At 37.7% G+C, this 13821-nt stretch overlaps 1 pseudogene across 1 annotated transcript; it reads right to left on the minus strand.

The window, feature by feature from the left end:
- Nucleotides 1-12052: 12052 nt before the first annotated feature.
- LOC307068879 (OCIA domain-containing protein 1-like) lies at nucleotides 12053-12587 on the minus strand (annotated as a pseudogene). The gene has a single exon. The product of its transcript is annotated as an OCIA domain-containing protein 1-like (transcript).
- Nucleotides 12588-13821: the final 1234 nt, after the last annotated feature.

Consider the following 13821-nt stretch of genomic DNA (forward strand, 5'->3'; position numbering starts at 1 on the left):
TATTAAAGGGTGTCCGCTGTGCCAACCCACACAGTAAATGTGATAGGCAGGTAAAAGCAATAAGAAGAAAACAAACAAAAAACAGTACCGGAAAACCTCCAGATGATCAGTATAGGTGCTTCTATCTAATTAACTCCTTGTAGCCAAGTCAAAACTGAAGGTTCTCCACCAACCAATGGTAAAGTAGAATATTCATAAATTTCACCATTCATACAGATATGAATGAATTTTTGCATTAATCTTTTTTGCATTAATGTTTTTGCATTAATCTCAACTGTGAAACTGCCCAGACCTCAGGTTTCCCAATCCCTGAGTAGGGATAGAAGTGCAGACTTTCAGTCATATGCTATTGAATGAATCTTTCACTACCACCACTATCCTTCTGACCCCTCTTGGTGCCTCCATGCAGATATGGAATCTAAAGGGAATATGAGCTACTGAACAGTCAAGATGATTGAATATATCTGCTCCGAGGACTAAGGCTACTACATATGCTGTGCTTATGACCATGTTTCATGCACATAGGATGATTAATAAAGAAAAAGAGTCCCCCATAAGGACACTAGGGGACAAGGGCCATGGAGTCAAAAGAATGATTTTCATATTTTAAAGAACTACTTACTAGCTTATTGACCTTGCGTAAGTCATTGACACATCTTGCTGGGAAAACTGAAGTCTAGGAAGGTTAGGAATACCTCTTCTGCATCTCCCATAGGGTTGTTGTGAGGAATAAGTGAAATAATTATGTGAGCATGACTGGAACTTAATGGCTATTCAATAAATATTTGTAGATTCTGAATGATGGCCCTCAGGGGTCTGGCTTCAAGAGGCCCAGGAGCTTGATGAATTAGAGCTTAGGTATACATTTTGGAGTAGATAGAAGTCCAAGGAATTAGTGAGGGAAGATACTGTATTTATACTGTAAGAATTGGATGTTCTAAGCCACACTCATATTTCCATTTATCCCAATCTTCAGTCATATTTGATGGAGAATAGAAATAATTTTCTAGGACTCAGATGCTCCATTAAACCATTAAAGTGCAGGCAGAGAAGAAAGAACTTCTGGTTACAGTGAAAAGCTGATTCTTCATGTGTGTATAAGGAAAGATTGAAAGTCCTACTTACCAGGCTCTCCCAAAAGCACGTTAGGAAGCTCACAGAAACACAGGCTTTATGAGAGAGGGGATTTTTGTGTGGTTTTCTCACTGCTGTATATCTAGTGCATAGAAAAATACTTGGCACATAGTAGGAACTCAATACATGTGTTGAATGAATGAATAAGTACTCTCGTTCATCATTCAAGATAGGACATTGTAACCAATACCTATATATTACTTTGTATTGTAATTGTCATGGAGTGGGACTGTGGAATCTAGAAAAGGCATGGGGATGAGAGAAAGAGAAGTTTATGGTAGTCCCAAAATTATAACCACAAAAAGAAATTAGGTTGGTAAGACTTTCCAACTTGGCTCAAGTTTTCAGGAAAAGAGGAAAAAAGTGTTAATTGTCATGGGATTTACTGGAAGTAATATTTCACTGGAGCAACATTAACGATGAAATTTACCAACAGCAAGACTAGCGTTTTCTACCATTTGTGTAGTCTGATTTCAACACAGTGAAGCCCTCCATGAAACCTATCCTTGGGGGCTGAGGAAGATTTGTTACAAACAGGACTTAGATACTTAAAAATTCTTTACTGTCTTCTTTCTTCTTGGCCTTGTCTTTGCAGTTCTCCTACCTGTCACTGAAATCTGTTCCCAACTTCCAGCCTCTGGTGGGTTTCTCACAGTCCTTGGCAGATGCTTCTGACAAGGATCCTGATTCTGTGACATGTGGCCATATTGGTACTAGAACAACCAGATCCTGGTGAGCAGGTCCTAGGCTCCTGTGAAAAAATCTAAAAGGTTTCCTGTCAGAGACAGAAGTTGTCCGGTTTCTTCTTGTCTCTGGATCCTATACTATTTTGACCCCTTCCTTGGACTTGCCTGGCCATCTAGCTTCTGGACTCTTCTACTTATTGCTTTCCTGGCTCTGATCTGTTATTTTATTCTGACATTCAGTTTCCATAAACTCCCTGGAAGTGGACTGTTTTCTTGATGTGTCCCTATATTTTGGTTCTATAATCTACCTTAATCTACAGCTATAGTTGCATGTTTTTCTGTAGGTCATGGCTCCTTTGCCTGATATCCCTTGATGCTCCAAAACCTGCCTAAGCTCCAACAGAGGGGAAAATGCAAGGTAGGACCAGTCCAAATAAAAGATAATTTGCAAAGGAAGTGAGGGCAGTTTCAACTAGTGATTTTACATCTTTCCCCTATTTAAAGAGCTAGGGACATGGTTTCCTCAATCTCTAGAAGTCTCTTCCATAGGAATTCTGGTCTCAGAAACTTCATTCAGTCTAGAAGTTCTTAAAAAAAAAAACGAACCCTACTTTATTGGAGATGCTGGTCCATCTCTGAGCAGAAAGGAACTGATGAATCCCCAAGTCCTATTTCCCCAGATGAGGTAAGCGTTTCCCCCATCCCTGCTGTGATGGTTAATTTTGTGTCAACTTGACTGGACCACGGGTGCCCAGGTATTTGGTCAAATATTATTCTGAGTGTATCCGTAAGGGTATTTTTGAATGAGATTAACATTTGAATCGGTAGACTGAGTAAAGCAGATTGTCTTCCCTAATGTGAGTGGCCCTCATCCAATCCGTTGAAGGCCTGAACAGAATAAAAAGGCTGACCTCCCCTGAGGAGGAGAGAACCCCTCCTGCCCAACTACTTGAGCAGGACGTAGGCCTTTACCTGCCTTTAGACTTAAACTGAAACATTGGCTCTTCTTGTGCCTCAAGACTGCCCAGCTTTTGGACCAGAACTTAAACATTGGCTTTTCTGGTTCTCAGGCCTTTGGACTTGGATTGGAACTATACCATTGGCTTTCCTAGGTTTCCAGCTTGCTGGCCCACCCTGCAGATGTTGGGACTTCTCAGGCTCTATAATTATGTGGCCCAATTTCTCATAATCTCCCTCTCTCTCTCTGTCTCTCTGTCTCTCCCTCCCCCTCCCCCTCTCCCCCTCCTCCTCTCCCCCTCTCCCCTTCTCCCCCTCTACACACACACACACACACACACACACACACACACACACACACACACACACACACACACACACACACACACACACACACACACACACACACACACACACACACACCCTTAATTATCTTACTGTTTTTCTTTCTCTGGAGAACCCTGACTAATATATCTGCCCTTCCACATTGGCTGCTCCATGAAGAACAAGAGAAAAGATGGAAGAAAGTTTCAAGCAGTCTTATTATACTTGAGAAAATATTTCAAATCAGGGTGATTTTGGAGAAAGGAAGCCTTATTAAGAATTAAGAGACCAAAGCGAAAGAGCGGCATGGACATATATACACTACCAAACGTAAGGTAGATAGCTAGTGGGAAGCAGCCGCATAGCACAGGGAGATCAGCTCGGTGCTTTGTGACCGCCTGGAGGGGTGGGATAGGGAGGGTTGGAGGGAGACGCAAAAGGGAGGGGATATGGGAACATATGTATATGTATAACTGATTAAATTTGTTATAAAGCAGAAAAAAAAGAATTAAGAGACCAAAGTTGTAATCCTGATTCAATAATTTATTTGTGGCATGACTTTCAATACGTCATCTCCCTCATATTACTCCCATTTTATAGTGAGATAAACTGTTGTAATGAACATGCACCCTATAGCTATACCATAGGTTGTTCTAATGAATGTTCAGCGCATACCAATGCCATGGTTATGCTATAAAAATCAAGCAACTCAATCATTGTTACTGAGCAATAATATCAACTCCCAATATTTTTTTTACTTTTAACCAAGAACAATTTATTATAATCTTTTCTGATGCTAATTATACCAAAGGCAATGTGAATCCCTTGCTTTGTTTTGTGTCCTTTAAATAGAAATAGAGATACAATGTCTCCTAGGAAGAATGGTTTTTGTGACCATGACAATCCAACAGAATTATGTGCAGGAAATGGGTACCCAGATATTATGAAAAAGGTCTAGCCACACATAATCAAAAAGCCCTGTAAATTATGGTATATCAGTATATGGGATAAGATTTGATATTTTATTTCCAAGCTTGCTGTTGGAGATAAAAGCAAGAATTAGCTGATTGTGCCAATTGTAGAAACTGCAGCTTATTAGGGCTCATATCAAAGCTGAATCCTCCAGTACTGATACCAGTATGAAAGGGTCAATAGGAAAAGATTCTGTCAGAATAGGAATAAAAGTTTTCTGAGTAGGAGACATAGGTCCACAAGGAATGGCTGGAAAATCATTCTTGATGCATCTGTGCCCCTGCACCTTTACTCAGACTGTACCTCTGCCAGGACGCCCTCCTCCTTCCAACTCATGAAACCCTCCCCAAAGGCCATAACCCAGTTTAAGTCCAACCTCCCCTAGGAAGCAGCCCCATATGTACCACAGGCCCCTGTGATTGTGCCCACCCACATAATTTTTCTCCAGCACTTATTTGGCATTTAGCAGCAGCAGAAATACCACAAGGAAAAATGTATTCTCCTCTCTTCAATACTTCATGACTTGGCTAAACACTTGCAGCAAAACCTTGGACAGATTGCTGGATGCATCTTGACCTCCATTTCTTCATCTTTGAAATGAAAAATTTGGATCCGAGCTGTGGTTTTCAGTCTTTCTTTTACTTATGAAACCCTTTCTACTCTGTAGAACTCCAATATACAAAATTGAGACAAAAAAGGGAGTTTCTTTCAAAAAAATAAGCCTGTGGACCTAGAGCCTTCTGACTGCAAAAAATCCCCCTATGGCCCTTCTTAATGTCAGTCTGAAGCCCTTCTGTGGAACCCTTGAAAGCTCTATGAAAGAGTGAAAACCACTGGACTGTATGATCTCTAAAGAACCTTTCCAGCCTCTATAGTGTTTGTTTCTATGTGCACATGTGGAGTCTTGGCTGGATTGCAAGCATCTTGAGGGCAGTGATCACGTATGACATTGGGTCTTTAGACTTCACATTGTCTGTGGAGAGAAGGTGCTACATTAAGATATGTAGGCCAAAGAGGAGCATGAACTCCCCTGGAGGCATTTGGTCTTCTGTTCAATAGTCTGAAGAAGTTTTTGCCTATTTCTTGGACTAGGGAGATGGACTCAATAAGCTACCACATCTGTCCTTAACCTTGAGACTTTGAATCTGCCCTTTAAATAAGCTTCCCTAAGTTTTGGCCTCCTAGAAGCTCTACCCATGGTAGTATTCATAGATTGCTTGATTTACTAGGTAAAAACAATTTAAGTCTCCTTGAACTCACATTTAACTGATGTAATTTGAGAGATAGATAGGTCTTATTTCCTTGAGGAGAAGAGGAGTGTATGTGTGTATATGTGTATGTGCCACACGCATACATATTTGTGAAGTTTTTTGTTATGTTTCATCTTTCAAAGCAAAGGGATCAAAGCTTAACTAAGTTGCTTTGAAAATAGGAGAAAATGCCCTCAGCCCTGAAAGTAGACTATGTTGATATTTCAGACCAAATAACAAAATTCTCTTTTCTAGGTCCCCTTTTATGATTACTTTAAAAATATTCCATACCAAATAATTCATCATCATATCTCTGAATATAGGTTGATTCATTATATCAGCATAGTGACTATTATATACTCATGTTATTTGCATAGTTTAATTATTCTGTGCATATAAAATCAGAGGCTTACTTTCAGAGAGAATAAACCTTAGAAAATGCCAACAAGGAGAACTTCCCTGATAGTCCAGTGGCTAAGACTCCGTGCTCCCAATGCAGGGGGCCCAGGTTCGATCCCTGGTCAGGGAACTATATCCCACATGCATGCTGTAACTAAAGATCCTGCATGCTGCAACTAAAGAGCCCACATGCAGCAACGAAGATCCTGCACACAGCAACGAAGATCTTGCATGCCACAACTAAGACCCAGCGCAGCCTAAATAAATAAGTAAGTAAGTAAATAAATAAATAAATATTTAAGAAAATGCTAACAAGGAATTATATAGGATCTCCATCCTAGGTGCTGGCCTTAAGTCATCTAACATTAAATAAACTAGTTGACCTCTTGAAGTCTCTCAAATAGCCTAATGTCCATGACTCTTCTTACTAGCAAAGGCTGTGACTTGTCCTTCAGCTTTAGTGATTAGTTTCATGTAAGTTTAAAACTGGAAGGGATAGTCGAGCCCACACTCCTCCATTCACTATATGGGAACAGGCCCAGAAAAATGGTGTGCTAGTTAGCAGAAAAGCTAGGGCTAAACTCAATGTTTCTAACTTTTAATTTGTTGTATTTTCCAATGACAAAAGCCTCTTGTCTTTCAACTTTTAAATTGAGCCATATTGATAGGAGCCTACATAACGTAATGTAGGGCACCCTTAAATGGTAATTTGAATGAAAAGAAATGTAGAATAATGATTCATTTTCATGACAGTCTCATCTTTAAAAGGAGTCCCTTTCTGTAAAATAGGGTAGAATTTTATGTGATAGGAAGAGGGAGGGAATGAACATTTATGAGTTGTTGACTATGTGCTTGGCATTGTGCTAAGCACTTTACATGTATTTATCTTGCATAATACACATAACAGCCCTACAAGGTAAGTATTATTCATTATAAGTGAGAATTCCAATTCTCAGAGAAGGAAAGTGACTTGCCTAAGGTCCATAGCTAGTGAGTAGGAGATCTGAGAATTGAACCAACATCTGTATGGATCTATACCCACATTCTTATTAGTCACTATAGCATTCGGAACCCTATAACCTCCTGAGGAGGATAAGAAAACCATTACTCTTCTTGTTCAAATGATTTCATTGTTATTCATTCCCCAGCTGAGCTTCCTTTTGCTCATGGGATGTGAATACCTTTGGTTTCTTATGGGGCCAATAGAAAAGGCAAGGATTCTGGGATGAAATTGTTCAGCATCCTCTTTCTGTCATTCTGCTGATCTCTCTGTGAGGAATATGCTTTTATCCCTCCTCATGCAGGATGTTTTACCAGGTGAAAAAGCATTGCTTTGAATACTCGTCTTCATCACCTGGTATAATTGTTTTGGTATCTTTTGTAATTGAAGGTTTGGCTTATTATCCTTCTTCATCAACCAACTCTACTTTTTTTGGAAGGGGAGTGAAGTGGGAGGGAGAAGTCATCTGTAATTTGATTGAAGAAAAATAACTAGCATCAAGTATCTACTATGTGCTGGCATGTGTTGGGTACTTTGTATCTACCTCACTTAATCTACAAAATAATCTTTCAGAGTTATATATTCACATTTAAGAGAAAGGAAAACTGGTTTGAAATGGCTAAATAAATAACATGAGGTCACATGGCTATTAAGGGGCAGAGTTGGGATTTGAACTCAGGTCCATTTCACCCTAAAATCCAAGGTCTTGGACTTCCCTGGTGGCACAGTGGTTAAGAATCTGCCTGCCTATGCAGGGGACACTGGTTCAAGCCCTGGTCCAGGAAGATCCCACATGCCGTGGAGCAACTAAACCCGTGTGCCACAACTACTGAAGCCCATGAGCCCTAGAGCCTGTGCACCGCAACTACTGAGCCCATGTGCCATAACTACTGAAGCTTGCGTACCTAGAGCCTGTGCTCTGCAACAAGAGAAGCCACGACAAATGAGAAGCCCGCACTCCACAAAGAAGAGTAGCCCCCACTCGCTGCAACTAGAGAAAGCCCACATAAAGCAACAAAGACCCAATGCAGCTAAATAAATAAATAAAATAAAAATAAACTCCAAGGTCTATTCTACTATAATACTCAACCTTCATTTAAAACATAGTTATTGCCTTCTACAAGTATCTAGACAAGATGAGAAATCTCAGTCTTGCTCAATTATCTCTCAGTCCTGGCTCCCTGTCTCTGAAGTTTTCCCTGCAGTAGAATGAACACAATCTACCACCTTTTCCAGAAAGAAAAAATGCAGAAAGCACAGCTCCCTGACATGGACTTGAAGGATTATTTCCTGTTTCTTCCTGTCCCTGCCCTGAATGAAAGGTCTGGATATACCTCTCCTGCCTCTAGTCAAGTCAAGGACAGGCACCTGGGTGTGTCATCTTGGCTACAAAAAGTCGGATGGCGTTTTTATTGTCATTTTAACTGCAAGCATTTCCTCTAACCTCCTGTTTCCAATTCCTGCATCTGCTAATTGGCTAATTTTGTTTTCAGTTTGCTGAAGCTTGTATATTCTTAATTATGTTAATAGGGGTAAACTATTTAGAAGATTAACAATTAAAACACGTACTGGGCACCAGCAAAGTTTTTAAAAAATAATTTATTGAGGTACAATTCACATAACATAAAATTAACCATTTTAATGTGAGCAAATCAGTGGCATTTAACACATTCTCAATGTTGGGCAACTAACACTTCTACCTAGTTCTGAAACATTTCCATCACTACAGAATAAAACCCCTAATCCATAAAGCAATTTCTCGTCATTTGCACCCTGCCACCTCCACCCCAGCCCCTGGCAAATACCAGTCCGCGTTCTGTCTCAATGGATTTACGTATTCTGGATATTTCATACAAATGGAATCATAAAATATGTGACCTTATTTTTGTCTGGCTTCTTTCATGTAGCATAATGTTTTCAAGGTTCATCCACACTGTAGCATTTATTAGTACTTCATTGCTTTTCTATGGACAAGTGATATTCCATTGTATGTATATACCACAATTTCTTTATCCATAAATTCTGTTGATGGACATTTGGGCTGTTAACACCTTCTGACTGTTGTGACTAGTGCTGTTATGAACATGTGTGTACATATACTTGCTTTGGGACCTGTTTTCAATTATTTTAGGTATATACCTAAGGATGGAATGTAGGTTTATATTGCCATTCTGTTCTCTGTTTAACTTTTAGAGGAACCACCAAACAATTTTCCAAAATGGCTGAAACATTTTACATTCTCATCAGCAGTGTACAAGAGTTCCAATTTCTCCACATTTGCCAACACTTCTGATTCTCCTTTTTATATTATGAGGTATCCTAATGGCTGTGAAGTTCCTTATTGTGGTTTTGAATTTCGTTTCCCTAATGACTAATGATGTTAAGCAGCTTTTCATGTGCTTGTTGTCCGTTTGTTTATCTTCTTTGGCGAAATGTATATTCAAATCCTTTGCTCATTTTAAATTGGGTTTTTATCTTTTTGTTGTTGACTTGCACTAGTTCTCTATATATTCTGGATACAAACCCTGATTTGGTATATGATTTGAAAACACTTTCTCTAATTTTGTAAGTTATCTTGTCCACTTTTTGATAATGGCCTTTGATGACATAAGTCTTTAATTTTGATGAAATCCAATTTATCCATTTTTTCTTTTGTTGCTTATATTTTTTGTATAATATCTAAGAAATCATTGTGAAAGTCAAGGTCATGAAGATCTACCCATATTATTTCTTCTATGAATTTTTATGGTTTTAGCTCTTATTTTAGATTGTTGATCTATGTTGAGTTAATTTTTATATATGGTGTGAAATAAGGATCCAGTTTCATTCTTTTGCATGTGGATATCTAGCTGTCCCAGCACCATTTGTTGAAGAGACTATTCTTTTTCCATTGAATGGTCTTGGCATCATGTCAAAAATCAATTGGCCTTAGATGATTTGTTTATTTATTTATTCATTTTTGATAGTTAAAACAAACAATTTATTGTGAAGGGTTATAACATATGTATCAAAATGACAGTACTATGTAACATATGATAATATTAGCATAAAACAGGGTCAAGATATAAATGGAATTGTATTGCTGCAAGATACTTTATCCATGAAGTAGTACAGTATTTTTTTAATTTGCATTCTTTGCAGTTTTTATTGAAGTATGGTTGATTTACAATGTTATATTAGTTTCAGGTATACAACACAGTAGTTCATTATTTTTATAGATTATATTCTATTTAAAGTTATTATAGAATATTGGCTATATTCCCTTTGCTGTATATTATATCCTTGTATCTTATTTATTTTATACCTAGTAGTTTGTACCTCATAATCCCCTTCCCCTATCATGACCCTCCCCTCACCACTCTCCCACTGATAACCACTAGTTTGTTCTCTGTATCTATGAGTCTGTTTCTGTTTTGTTATATTCATTCATTTGTTTTATTTTTTAGATTCCACTTGTAAGTGAAACACAGTATTTGTCTTTCTCTGTCTGACTTACTTCACTAAGCATGATACAGGTACATACATGTTGGAAATGGCAAAATTTCATTCTTTTTTATGGCTGAGTAATATTACATTGTGTGTGTTTGTGTGTGTGTATTTATCATATATCAATCACATCTTCTTTATCTATTGATAGACACTTAGGTTGCTTCCATATCTTAGCTATTATAGATAATTCTGCTATGAACATTGCATTGCATGTATCTTTTTGTATTAGTGTTTTCATTTTCTTCAGATACATATGCAGGAGTGGAATTGCTGGATCATATTGTAGTTTTATTTTTAATTTCTTGAGGAAACTTTATACTGTTTTCCACAGTGGCTGTACCAATTTACATTCCCCCAACAGTGAACTAAGTTTTCCCTTTCTCTACTTTCTCACTAATATTTATTATATTTATTTTCTTTTTGATAATAGCCATTCTGAAAGGTGTGAGGTGATATTTCATTGAGGTTTTGATTTGCCTTTCCCTGATGATTAGTGATGTTGAGCATCTTTCCATGTGCCTGTTAGCTATCTGTATGTCTTCTTTGGAAAAAAATGTCTATTCAGGTCTTTTGTCCATTTTTTAATCGCATTGTTTGGTTTTTTTTATATTGAGTTGTATGTGCTCTTTATATATTTTGGATATTAACTCTTTATCAGATAAATCATTGGGAAATAACTTCTCTTGTTTAGTAGGTTGTCATTTTATTTTGTTGATGGTTTCCTTCACTGTGCAATGCTTTTAAATATAATTAGGTCCCATTTGTTTATTTTTGCTTTTGTTTCCTTTGCCTGAAGCAATAGAGCCAAAAAATATTGATAAGACTTATGTCAAAGAGTGTACTGCCTATGTTTTATTCAAGGAATTTTATGGTTTCCATTCTTACATTTAGGTCTTTAATGCATTTTGAGTTTATTTTTGTATATGGTATGAGAAAATGTTCTAATTTCATTCTATTATATGTAGCTGTCCAGTTTTCTCAACAGTACATATTGAAGAGACTGTCTTTCCCCCAACTGTATATTTTTGCATCCTTTGTCATAGATTAATTGATAATATGTGAGGGGGGTTATTTCTGAGCTCTCTATTTTGTTTCCTTGATCTATGTGTCTGTTTTTGTGTCAGTTCCACACTGTTTTGACTACTGTGGCTTTGTAGTATAGTTTGAAGTCAGGGAGCACGATATCTCCAGCTTTTTTCTTTTTTTTCTCAAGATTGCTTTGGCTATTTTCAGTCTTCTGTGGTTTCATACAAATTTTAGGATTATTTGTTCTAGTTCTGTGAAAAATGTCATGGGTATTTTGTTAGGGATTGCATTAACTTTGTAGATTGCTTTGGATAGTATTTTTTAATGCATGTTCCTTTATATTTTATTTACCATAAACATTAAGAGAATACAGCAAACACTGGAGAAAGTCTTTTTAATAATTTTTGATATAAAGTTTAAGACTTAAAATTATGATTGCTACACCCACCCACCCCAATTCAACATGCAGGTATCATTTATTTCCAGATACAGTGATTCTAGAGTATTGCACTCTTTTAATAGTTTTATAACAGTATCCTTGCCCTGTAACTTAAAACAATTTCACAAACTGTGTACAATCATGGTATACTACCATCATTCAGAGAGTTCCCCCAAATGAATACATTCACACAATATTACATTAAAATATAAGTTTTTAGAACATCATCTTCATAAGCCAAACCACAAAAACCCAGGTTCTAGTTTTAAATGTATTTATGAAGACTGCTGCTGAGCTCAAAGCATGCAGATATTCATGACCACCTAGATGACGCTGGATATTGAAACTTCTTCAGTAGGTCCAATGATGCAATTTTTCACTCATCCCAAGTATCTCCATATTTGTTTACTTTGACTTGGGCAATATGATCAGTAATACCAGTGGGAGTAGATTCATTCATAGAAGCACTGAATGGAGTTGGCTCATAATGAGGAAGCATCTCTTTTTCTATGTTGTCTGCTGCTGGGGTTGTCACAAAAGATAAATGACCACTCATGTTTGAGTCATATTTTGACTTCTGAGAATAGTGCCCAGTTGGTGAAGATCGTCATGCCTGTCCTGATCATAAAGCTTCTCCAAGAGGGGAATTCTCAAGATTCTTTAACTTCTCTTGGCAAGTTTTCACATAGGAAAGCTTTCCAGCAAAGTATCCCATGATGCAAGCAAATATGTTTAGGGATGGAACCAAATTTGGGATGACCTGAAAGGATTCATCTGAACCAGAAGCTTTCATCATTGCCTTCTGCAAAGACTCTTCTTTCTTTCTCTATTGGAATGTAATCAGCCCTTATGTGGGGAATTGGTCTTGGAACTTCTGCATTTGGCTCTTGAAAATCAGCCCTCCTATTCATCTTTCCTCCAAATGACAGCAGTGGGTGAGAGCACGGCAAGCCTTGGTGACCAGGGGCAGAAGGCCCGGAGGGGACCCAAGAGGGGTCGGTGGGGAGGGGAGGGCAGGAGACATGCAGGACCACAGCGGAGTTGGGGGCTGGGGAGCAGTCAATGACACGACCACCTAGAAGTCACCCAGATACAGGCTCAAAATGACCATGACCTGGAAGCACTGGCGACCTGCAGGAGGAAATCGCTTTGGATAGTATTAACAATATTAATTCTTCCAATCCATGAGCATGGGATATCCTTCCATGTATATGTATCACCTTCCATTTCCTTCATCAATGTCTTGTAGTTTTTGAAGTATAGGTCTTTTACCTCCTTGGCTAAGTTTATTGCTAGGTATTTTATTCTTTTTGATGGGATTGTAAATGGGATTGTTTTCTTGCATTTTCTTTCTGATAGTTTATTATTAGTTTATAGAGTACCTTGCAACTTTACTGAATTCATTTATTAATTCTAATAGTTTTTGGTGGAGACTTTATAGCTTTATATATATCACATTACTTTTAGGGTAGGTTTAGTATCTTTATCTTTCCTTCAATTCTGAATGATAACCTTGCTGTGTAGAGTAACTTAGGTTGTAGGCTTTTTCTTTTCAGTGCTTTAAATATATATGACATTACATTCTGGCCTACAAAGTTTCTACTGAACAATCATCTGATAACCTTATCGGGGGGTGTTCCCTTATATGTGAGTCTTTGTTTTTCTCTTGCTGCCTTTAAAATTCTCTCTTTATCTTTAACTTTTGCCATTTTAATGATGATATATCTTGGTGTGGGTCTCTTTTGGTTCATCTTGTTTGAGACTCAGTGTGTCTCCTGTACCTAGATATCTGGTTCAAGAAGTTTTCAGCCATAATTTCATCAAATACATTTTCTACCCCTTTCACTCTTCTCCTTCTGGGACCCCTATAATGCAAATGTTAGTGCACTTGATGTTGTCTCAGAGGTCCCTTAAACTATTCTCATTTTTTCAAAATTTGTTTTTCTTTTTGCCCTACTGATTGGGTGATTTCCACTATTCTATCCTTCAGATCACACATGTTTTATTCTGTATCATCTAATCTTCTGTTAATTCCCTCTTGTGTATTTTTCTTTTCAGTTATTGTATTCTTCAGCTCTGTTTCTTTTTTATATTTTCTAGTTCTTTGTTAAAATTCTCACTGTGCGCATCTATTTAGCATTCTTC

The sequence above is a fragment of the Hyperoodon ampullatus genome (genome assembly GCF_949752795.1).
Source record: "Hyperoodon ampullatus genome assembly, chromosome: X".
In the NCBI taxonomy this organism is placed as follows: Eukaryota; Metazoa; Chordata; class Mammalia; order Artiodactyla; family Ziphiidae; genus Hyperoodon; species Hyperoodon ampullatus.